At 38.9% G+C, this 9,575-nt stretch overlaps 1 protein-coding gene across 1 annotated transcript in view; it reads left to right on the forward strand.

The window, feature by feature from the left end:
* The window catches only part of KIAA1958 (KIAA1958 ortholog), a 66,695-nt gene that overhangs the window by 41,180 nt on the left and 15,940 nt on the right, over positions 1-9,575 (forward strand). The window lies entirely within an intron of this gene.

The raw sequence follows: 9,575 nt of genomic DNA on the forward strand, positions 1-9,575 counted from the left end.
TGTATATGTATAACACGTCCACAATTATATCAATTAAACTGTACCCCATGTCACTTCTTATATTAATTGTTTGTGCCAGTTTTGGTATGAACTCATTCTGTAGCAGGGGAACCGATTGTTCATATCCTATAAAGAAGAACAAATTATTTTTATGGAAATAACAAAACAATCCTGACAGGAAAATTTTGACACTGTAAATACAGAAGAGAAATGATAACAGTATTCTGAGCGGTATGTAGTTTGTGTATACTCTCCTGAGTGTGTACATAGCTAGAAAACATCTGAAACTCCTCATTTTACTCAAGCAGAGCTGCAAGATGTGACTAAATATTTACTCAGTCAAACTATGATAAATTAGGTTTAAACACGTATTCAAGGACAGAAAGAAATTAATTGTGCCTTGAACAACAGTCCAGCTCTTGATGAATGTGCTTCTCTTGCAGGTTTGTCTACTCATTGAGCAAATTTTCCAGGTGCTCCTGCACCTCCTGGGAGTCCTTGTCTTGGCAAATGCCTGGGCATGCCATGGCTAGTCTGGAATAAAGTGATCTTTGGTCAGCCATGGTGTGTGTGAGCAGCTGCCTATCACAGCTCGAGGGTTATCCTCCTTCCCAAAGTTGGGATGTATTCATATCTCTGCCCTCTGCCCAGCTTTGAATCTTCCCCAGTCTTGTAGGACCTTTGCATTTTAAACTTCCATTCCATTAATGTGATGAGAGTTGGATTTCTAAGGTTAAATTAAAGCTCAGTTGTCATTTTTGCTAGAGTGTGAGGAGGAGAGGACTTGGCACAAAGTAGAAAAGCAGCCTTAATCCACCTTAAAAATCCACCTTAAAAGCTGTTTCACTTGAAATGTTAGACTTCATTCTCTCTGGAGAACTCTGTAAAGAGCTGCTTCTCAAATACTGCTTTCTGAGCCAGTGAAGACAAAAGAAATATGTGTGTTAAAAGCATGCATAGAACTCCTTATGCAGGTTTGTAAATTTTGAGCTCTTTATAGAATTTATGCCCTTTGTAACTTGCTCCACTCCTACTGGACAATATACAGTGAAAGATAAAACCAAATTGGTCTGACTGGGCAAAATCACCAGAATTTCAGAAATGATATGTCAAGTTCTCTAAAAAGGCAGTTGGAGTACTTGGCTAAATTAAAGAGGGTGAGTGAAAAAATACTGAAATGCAGTTCTTTGGGGTGCATGTGCTGCAATCTGTATTATCAGAAGTAAATGGCGTGACCTGCTAACATATTTCCTCTTCCTCTGGCTGAACTAGTAGATAGAATAGAAAAGGGTACTTTTTTATTCACTACCCATGGCACTTTAATAAAATAGAGGGAAAATGTCTGCAGTCTTTAATAAGCAATATATCAACCAAGTGCTGTCAGCCTGTGTAGAGAGTTTCACAGTATGATTTATTATGATAATTACAGTCATGTGGGCCTCATGCTCTTAAGTCTGAAACTGCTCACATTCTCAGCTTGATTTAAGAATATGCTTTGGCCAAGACTTAAAGTGCAGCTTATTATGATTAATGTAATAAAATATTTATTACATTCTCCTTTTCTTTGTTTCTCTGCTTGCTGCCCCAGTTTGACTGACTCATTTTGAAACACTGATGTAAATTAGATTTCAGATGATGAGGATTCCCATCTGGTTTTAATCTCTCTCTTTGGTATTACGTTTTTTTCATATCCTTTGTTCTTACTCTCTTTTCTCTCCCCCTCATCTTTATTTCTCTCCCATATTTCCCAGTCTGTTTCTCAGCTGCTGTCTGGAGTGAACTAAAAGCAGGCAAACTTCATAGCCCTGGCTCATCCCTTCCAGACCTCTTGCATTGCTTTCTCAGCTATGCTTATTAAAGGTTTTTCTTAAATGTGATGACATTAAAACTGGTGGTACACTGTAGCTGAGAACATGCTAAGCTTCTGGTAGAATGAGGTGGCATGTTTTACGTGTTTTACGTTAAAATTCTTCTTAGAGAAGACTGAACTGTGAGGGCCCTGTTTCTCATTCTTCTTCCACAGAGCTTTAAACTGCAGTGAAGCACGAAATTCCACTGTGCCAAATATTCCAAAATGCTATATAAATTTATCCCTGTGATTTTGTGCAAACCAGCCCAGTAGTTAAATTCCTGGCTGAGAAATCACTGCTTCTGAGATCTATTTACACATCTATAAGTCTGGCTTTCTCTGTAGGAGCATGGAAAGGGTGAAAACTTTCCGAAAATGTAGCCTCTTGTTTTTGTTATGCAAGAAATGGATTTTTGCCATGAGAATTGTATAATTTTCAAACTATAAACATAATTCAGTAAAGGAAGTGTGTCTCAGATCTTTATGATTTTTCTCTCCTCATTTTTGTTTTCTCTCTTGTTTTCTTTCCTCTTTTCTGCTTTTGAATCAAGTCACTCTATACATGTAACTATTATTCAGTTCTACCTTCTATACATATAGTGACTTAGTCCAGTTGATTACTACATAAGCAGATACTTAAGTATAGGGACACCAATCCAGAATGCTCTTAAAAAAATGCTTTGTGGAATTGGAAACTTACTTGAGAGAAAAACTGATACTCTGCTGAGGATATGTATGCAACACTTTTCAGACTGGTGCTGAGCAGTCTTTGTAAACGAGTGCATCTCTTCTGCTGTGATCACCCAGCTTCCAGTTCTCAGGGTAGTGTAAAGCATTACCATAATTCCTTTAATTCCTTCTGCCACAAAGTAGCCAACATACTTTGAAAGGCAATTTTTCTTTATGTTGCTAGGAAGTCCAGGGTAAAAAAGAAAACCTGTTTTCCATAGCTAAATATTTAATCTGAAGTGTCTTTAAACTGAAAAGTGTCTTTAAACTGAAACAAGTACCTGGAGTTTTCTAATGGTGTTAGCCATTAACTAATGATATGGGTAATGCAAATGAGACTGATAGTACTGCATTTAATTTAATAATTTAATAAGCATATGCAGCGAGGATGCCCTGGCAACAGCAAACAGAGCTCTGACTGCAAGAAGATAGAGTCATGTCTGGCTTACGGGAAAAGATTTTACTAAGGCCATATGTAAAGTTTGTCTCTGTATGGTTAACTAGATGATTGTAGTAAAATATTACCAGCCTTCCTGTAAATGGTATATAAGCACATGTAGTGCTCAGTAAAAATTGGATTCTGATCACCATTCCCCGTCTCTCTCTCATTATCGATAATTAACTGTTTGGAAATTATTAGGATATTATATGGCTGAATACAAAGATGCATGCTCCACATACAGCTGACATTAGCTTCACATTATAGGTAATGCTTTCCCACTTACCAACTTCAGCAGCACTCCAATTTCACCAAACTACCTGATTTGTTTAACCTGAGTTCTGAAAGAATAGAAGTTACATCTTGGAACTGAACATTGTTGAAGGAAGTTTAGTCAGTTATTTTGAAAGGAATGCAGTTTTATATTTTTAGAAATATATTGTTTTAGTTTTAGCTTTTAGTTTTCTAGTTAGTGTTTTAGTTTTTTAGTTTTTTTAACTTTCTAATGGTTTTGAATTTGTAGTATAGAAGACTCTTAAGAGTGGCTTTTATATCCTCCACCTCTATGAAGAGTTAAGTCTCTGAATGTCAATTGTAAAAGGGTTTAAATAATTTGTTTATATGTACCTCCTGTAAAGATAATAGCTATGGAAATAAGAGTGGGATGAGGCATGGAAGGTAGACCTGGAGATAGTTGGGTTAGTTACAGTTAGTTACAGTCCAGGTGACTGACTTAGAATGGACCAGGTGAAATAGCAGATTCCACTCCAACTGCCAGCTGAGTATATTTTGCCTGTACATCACCTAAATACCAGATATATGGGTTTCTCAAAATATTTTCTGTTTCTGCTGTTCTCCCTGTTGTGTCCAAGCTGTAGCATCCTGCTGTGCAGTGTTGCACTGTTGGGCAAGCCTGGGAGAGCTGGAATTGACATACTTCTTCCTGTCAAATGGAAATTGAATCTAGATAAATATCCCACTGTGGGTACAGAGGAAATACATCCCCTTTTGCAATGCAGCAGTTCATGCCAGTGCATCTCAGAACAGCTTCAAAAGGAGATAAGAAACTCTATGACCTTATACCATAGAAATGCCACTGAAATTGTTCGGTGGAAGAAGGGAAATGCAAGGTAAAACTGGAATGTAGCACTTCTCTTTTCCACTACCCTGATGAAACCAAAACCGGACAACTAGATGAAGTGAACCAGTGGGAACATTTTTTATTTAGAAAATGCATTTTTAGAACCTTTGTGCTGGAATGGCTCAGATGTCACATACATCAGGTGGAGAAGGAAAGCAGCCTTGTAAAAATTGGAGTTCCCAGGGTGCTGCTGTTTTGCACCGTTCATTAGCAATAGCTAGTATCCACTGCAAAAAAATTGTGACACAGTCAGGCATAGAAGAACATAACTTCTTAATCTCTTGTCATAGCTACAAATTTTCTGTCATCTGAGGATTGTGCAGAAGTCCCATTAATATCGATCTGTATTTTGTTGTTGGCTTTACCAGCAGCCAAACTGTGTCTCAAATCTTTTGAAGCTGTTGTGAGAAAGTAGTGAAAGAGAACATGAACTGGAAATCAGCTCTACTGTGTGAGTGAGCATTCATTATCAGAGCATTCATTATCAGACCATTCTATACCTTGCAAAAAATGTACAGTAAACTAAAGTATTTTTTAGCGACATTACTTCATGGACATACCAATGAATAAATGTTCCCATACTCATTTGTTTGCAGTCTGTGATTTTTTTCCTTTGATGTTATCTAAAGCTTTTTAATTTTAGAATCATAAAACATTTTGCAGATAATTTCATTGGAGGAGGTTAACTGAATAGAAGTATAATTTTTTTTGCCAAAAACATAGTGTCTTTCATAAGTGGATATTAATTAATTCTCTAATACTACAGATTTTACATGCTAATGAAAGCCTTTTCTGAAAATGTTAAGCTAGAGTTTAACATTTTAGATGTTAAAATAGAGTTTAACTTAATATAGTGGGAACTGGGAACTTCAACTGTTAAACAGAATTCAGTAACATCAGAGGGATACGGCAGAAATTCAAGAAAAAATACAGAAACAATTTATTCTACTTAATCTCAGGATGTTTCCGCAAATGTTTAGAGGTACTTCTGCCGTGGACACCTTCTGCTCTTACCCTCACCCACATTTTTGGCAGCAAGACATGAGAAGAGTATTCACTGGTTTATTCTTGTGATATGGTGAAAACCAGCTGTCAGCTTTCTAAGTTTGGCATGCAGAACAAGTACTAATACTCTGGGATGCTGTGGTATGACCGTGGTATTCAGCTGGTTCTGACAGGGAAGCAATAGCGTGGCTTCCAGGGGGGCACGTTAGTCAGAGGCTCATCCAGCTGTTCCCGATTGTGACTTGACCATAACTCCCTCGCACAACAGCGTGACCTCTGCTCACTAAGACTGTGGATTTGAGAGTGTTGTTTGCCTATAGATACCTTCTTGAAACAGGAGGGCACAGGAAAAAAAGGTATGAGCAGGCTGTAGTTTACTTGAATGGCTTTAATGGGCTACATATTGCCATGGCCCAAAGGTTGGATATCACTGCTTTTCAGTAATTGCAAAACAGAGGGGCAACAGCCAACCTACAAGGTGCTGGGGTGTGGAAAGACGGCACTTAGCTCCAGAGAGAGACCTGTGGTCTGTGGTTAACTAGGCTTTTTCACTTGAATGAAAGCATATTGGTGGAAGCAGGCCTGCTGCAGAGGCATTTTCCTAGCCAGAACAAAAATTTGGCAAAGAAGACTTCAGCTGGTGATGTGATTACCACCAAGAAAACCCACCTTACTTTTAATGTACATCTGTGAGGTCTCTCTGCTTACTCTATGCAGAGTTTGTTTGCAATAATAACTCAGATTTGTGACTCCCACTGATGTCACAAATGTTCTCTGAACATTAACAATCTGTATCTGTCTGTCGTGAAAGCAAGTGCCTTTCCCCCTGCCATATGTAATTACAGAGGTTACGTCCTTTTCAGGGAGTCCAAGTGTGTGTATGTGTGTGAGCTGAAATTAAAACAAGCCTGAGTTTGATAACTCTGCTGATAATATTAAGTCTTGGCTGTGTTAAGATCAGATTATGAAAAGATCAGAAAACAGCTGTTGCTCTGTGGGAGAGATCATCTGATGGTCCTGGGCTAGCCTGGGACATCCGCTCCCACTAGGTTGTCTGTTTAATCTCTGCCTGGTCATTTATCTCTTTCACTGCATTTGAACTTGAACATCTTAAGTACTCATCACTTTTTCAAACTCATAGTTGGGAGTTTACCCTGGACCCCCCAGTAAGGTGGGTTTTACTGTCTTTTTCTGCCACACTCTGGTTTTCTTGGAAATGAAACTCAGATGTGGGGTATGATGAGAAGCGCAAGAGCTATAACCAGGTCCTTTGCAGTGATGCAGCTGAGGGGGCAGGACCTCAGGAAATGTATCTCCAATTCATTTTTTTATACTTCTGCTTGTAGTCTATAAAACAGGGGGAACAGCACTGCTAGTTCCAAAGACTGCATTATGACAAGGAAAAGACGCTAAGGATGGCTTGGCTTCGTAGTTCAATGATGACAATAATTTTTGGTCGATTGGTTCTGACAACCAGCTGAGAAATTAGACTATAATACAGGAGTATTTGTATTCCTCAAGCCTAATAACAGAAACATACAGAAGACTATAAGAAAGGTGAAAGGATATATAACACCTATCCATTTTCCTATCCCACATCGATCTGCAGCTTGGGGATGTTCTGATATAGAGATGTTCTCTAGGAGCACATGGTCCCTATTTTTTCTGTGCTTTTACCCAATTGTTTCAGTGTCCATTACCCATGCACACTAAAGAGTTGATGACGCACTGAGTAGTGGAGGTTCAAGGGCAAACAGGTTTATGTTTGCAGTAGTCAAGAAACTAATGTAGGTCCCCACCAGTAGTTTCCATCAGCTCCACAGAACATTAAAAAGAGCTTTGGTCTCTATTCAGCAAGATCAGCAAAGTGAGACAAAGCAAACATCTGGGAACTGTCACATGGGAAAGTCCCTGCATTTGTGCCATGTTACATGATACATCACCAATATTTGAGTGATCTTGTAGGAAGAGAATAATCCATTACTACTACTTCAGCCTGGATTCACAGCCAAAGTAGAGGTAGCTCTCCTGATGTGGCTGCAGGAAAACCTTCTTTTTTAATGTTTCCCACCTGCCTTGTGAAGTAACACACAACACACCACTGCAGGAATGCAGTCTGGGGTACTGTGTTGGTAATGTTGGGAGAATTTTTAATTCAGCATGGGTTTTATAACTGTTAGCTGCAGATAGGGCAATTTCCTTTGCAGATTAAGGAAAGATGCTGTAACATAAATGACTGACTGGGTGTCACTGCTGTGTTGTGACAGGCTATCCTCTAAGAAGAAGTGATTGATGACATTTATAAAACTGAGCCATTATATGTGCTGTTTATATTGAAATAGAACTTGGGATGTGGGCTGTCAGTCAAAGCAATGATTACTTACACAGTTCTATAATAAGTGGTGGTGGGTGCAGTGAACAAAATACCAGAGTAAATGTTTGTTTTGGGGCTTTGAACAGGGCTGTCTCTTTGTTTCCAGCCTGCATCTAGCCACGCTAAAAGGATCTATTATGTACATTGCCTAAAGCGTGAGGCTTCACTGCAGGCTGCTAGGAGCTCTTTGATACTGACATCAGTATTAAAATGAGTTTCTGAAACAGGCAGGTGACCTTTCTTTTTCCCCTGGAGCACAGTTCAAGCAAACCTCAGTCCTTTGTGGCAGCACTTTTTCCTGCCTACAGAAGCCCCCAAAGGCCTTAGTTGCAGATCCCCTCTTCCCTGCAGAGGATTTGAGAAACCCCTCTCAATGAGTGAGTGGTGTGGATGAAGGATGTCTCTCTCTGAAAATGCAGGACCTGGTCATGAGGATTATAAACTCAGTCCTGCTTCTGTCCTGCTGGGAGGTCCTGGGGCACATCACTCCCTGTATTCTGCATGTAGATATGGTATGGAGGTGATGGGACGAACTTTCCTGAGAGGCACTCTCTAGATTGGTGAAAGGAGAAGCTGCCCAGCTCTGCACCAGTGTTTCTGCACCACATGGAACACTGCAGGTGGGGTAGGGAAAGAGAGACTGCCTTCCTTTCCCTGCTGCCTTCTTCCATGCTAATAGGCTTGCAGGGTGGAGAGGAACAAGTGTCTGAACACTTGTGCAATGCCATGAGTGTGCTGCATAGCCTGACATAAGCTTGACCTGAATGGCAGAGAGGCAACAGGAACTTCACCTGGTCTCTTATCACTTTGTATGTCTACCTTGGGTGGGAAACACCTGGCGAGAGTTGCTATGGCATTGCTAAAAGGATGCCAGAATGTATGGGTTTTGCAATGAGACCAAATAGAAAAGAACTTGGGGTTTTTTCCCCTCTTCTGCTTGTTTGGTGGAAGAGAGACAAAAAGTGTTCCACATTCAATTTCGGAAAATAGTTAAATAATTATATTTTTCCTTCTTTGCATTTGCTGTTAATTTTCTAAAATCATTACAATTTATCACATTCAGATTTATCACAGTTCCACCTATATGCTTTAAGCTGTATTCTTGTTCAAGCAGATAGTTTGCTTGTGCTAAGAAAACACACAACACTTCTAAAGCTTTTCTTTTTTATGCTTCTTTTATGATCAGCGAGAAAATCAGCTGTGAGTAACAGCTATCACAGTGGTAGCATCTGAATATTATGTTTTGATAGGTTGTTGATTGTAAAGATTTATGAGGATAGCCTTTTAAAGCGGTGTAAAATTGTTTCCAGAATTTGATTTTTCTGCAAAATGAAAAGACAAGGTCATAATTGTACTTGTAATGTCAAGGTACAGTTTGATGACATACGAGGCTGTATAATCATGTTTTTTCCATGTTTTCTGATGTGAACATATTAACTATATTTTCTTTATTCTTGCACATTTGTAAATTGCACATTGCTCTGTAGTAATTTTACATGTCATTTTGTAGGATTTGCTGCATTATTTTGTACTGTACATTCTGACTATATTTATTTCACTCTTTAAAAATGTGTCTGATTAAAGATAAATATTACTGTAATAAATGTGATGCTTTAGCTCTTTTTTTTTAGGAAGAAAGTGTAACTAGTACAACCTCTGGTTTCACAAGTGAAACAATTCACAAGTGGGCTTATTACTGAGTTTGGGCCTTGCACACAACACTGAGATCCCAGAAAATCCTTCCACCTTGCCTTTGTTGTAAAAAGCCTATTACCTTTAATCTCAATGCTTTTCACAAATCTCCAGTGCCCCAGTGTCATGAGGATCTCCCTTAGTTTTGTATAATTTAGTATGTCATTTGTTAAACTGAAGTTGGCTTTTCAGTTGTGTGACAGGTATGTAAAGATGTTTACCACTGCTCTTTGTGAGATTGATTTTAAGTTCTTTCCTTTTTGAGGAAATTTGTTTTAGGAGAAAGTGCATCACATGAACTCACTGCTTCTGCTTTCTCTTTTCTGTCCCATTCTTCCTCTTCCAG

Source organism: Sturnus vulgaris, chromosome Z (genome assembly GCF_052056855.1).
Source record: "Sturnus vulgaris isolate bStuVul1 chromosome Z, bStuVul1.hap1, whole genome shotgun sequence".
NCBI lineage: Eukaryota > Metazoa > Chordata > Aves > Passeriformes > Sturnidae > Sturnus > Sturnus vulgaris.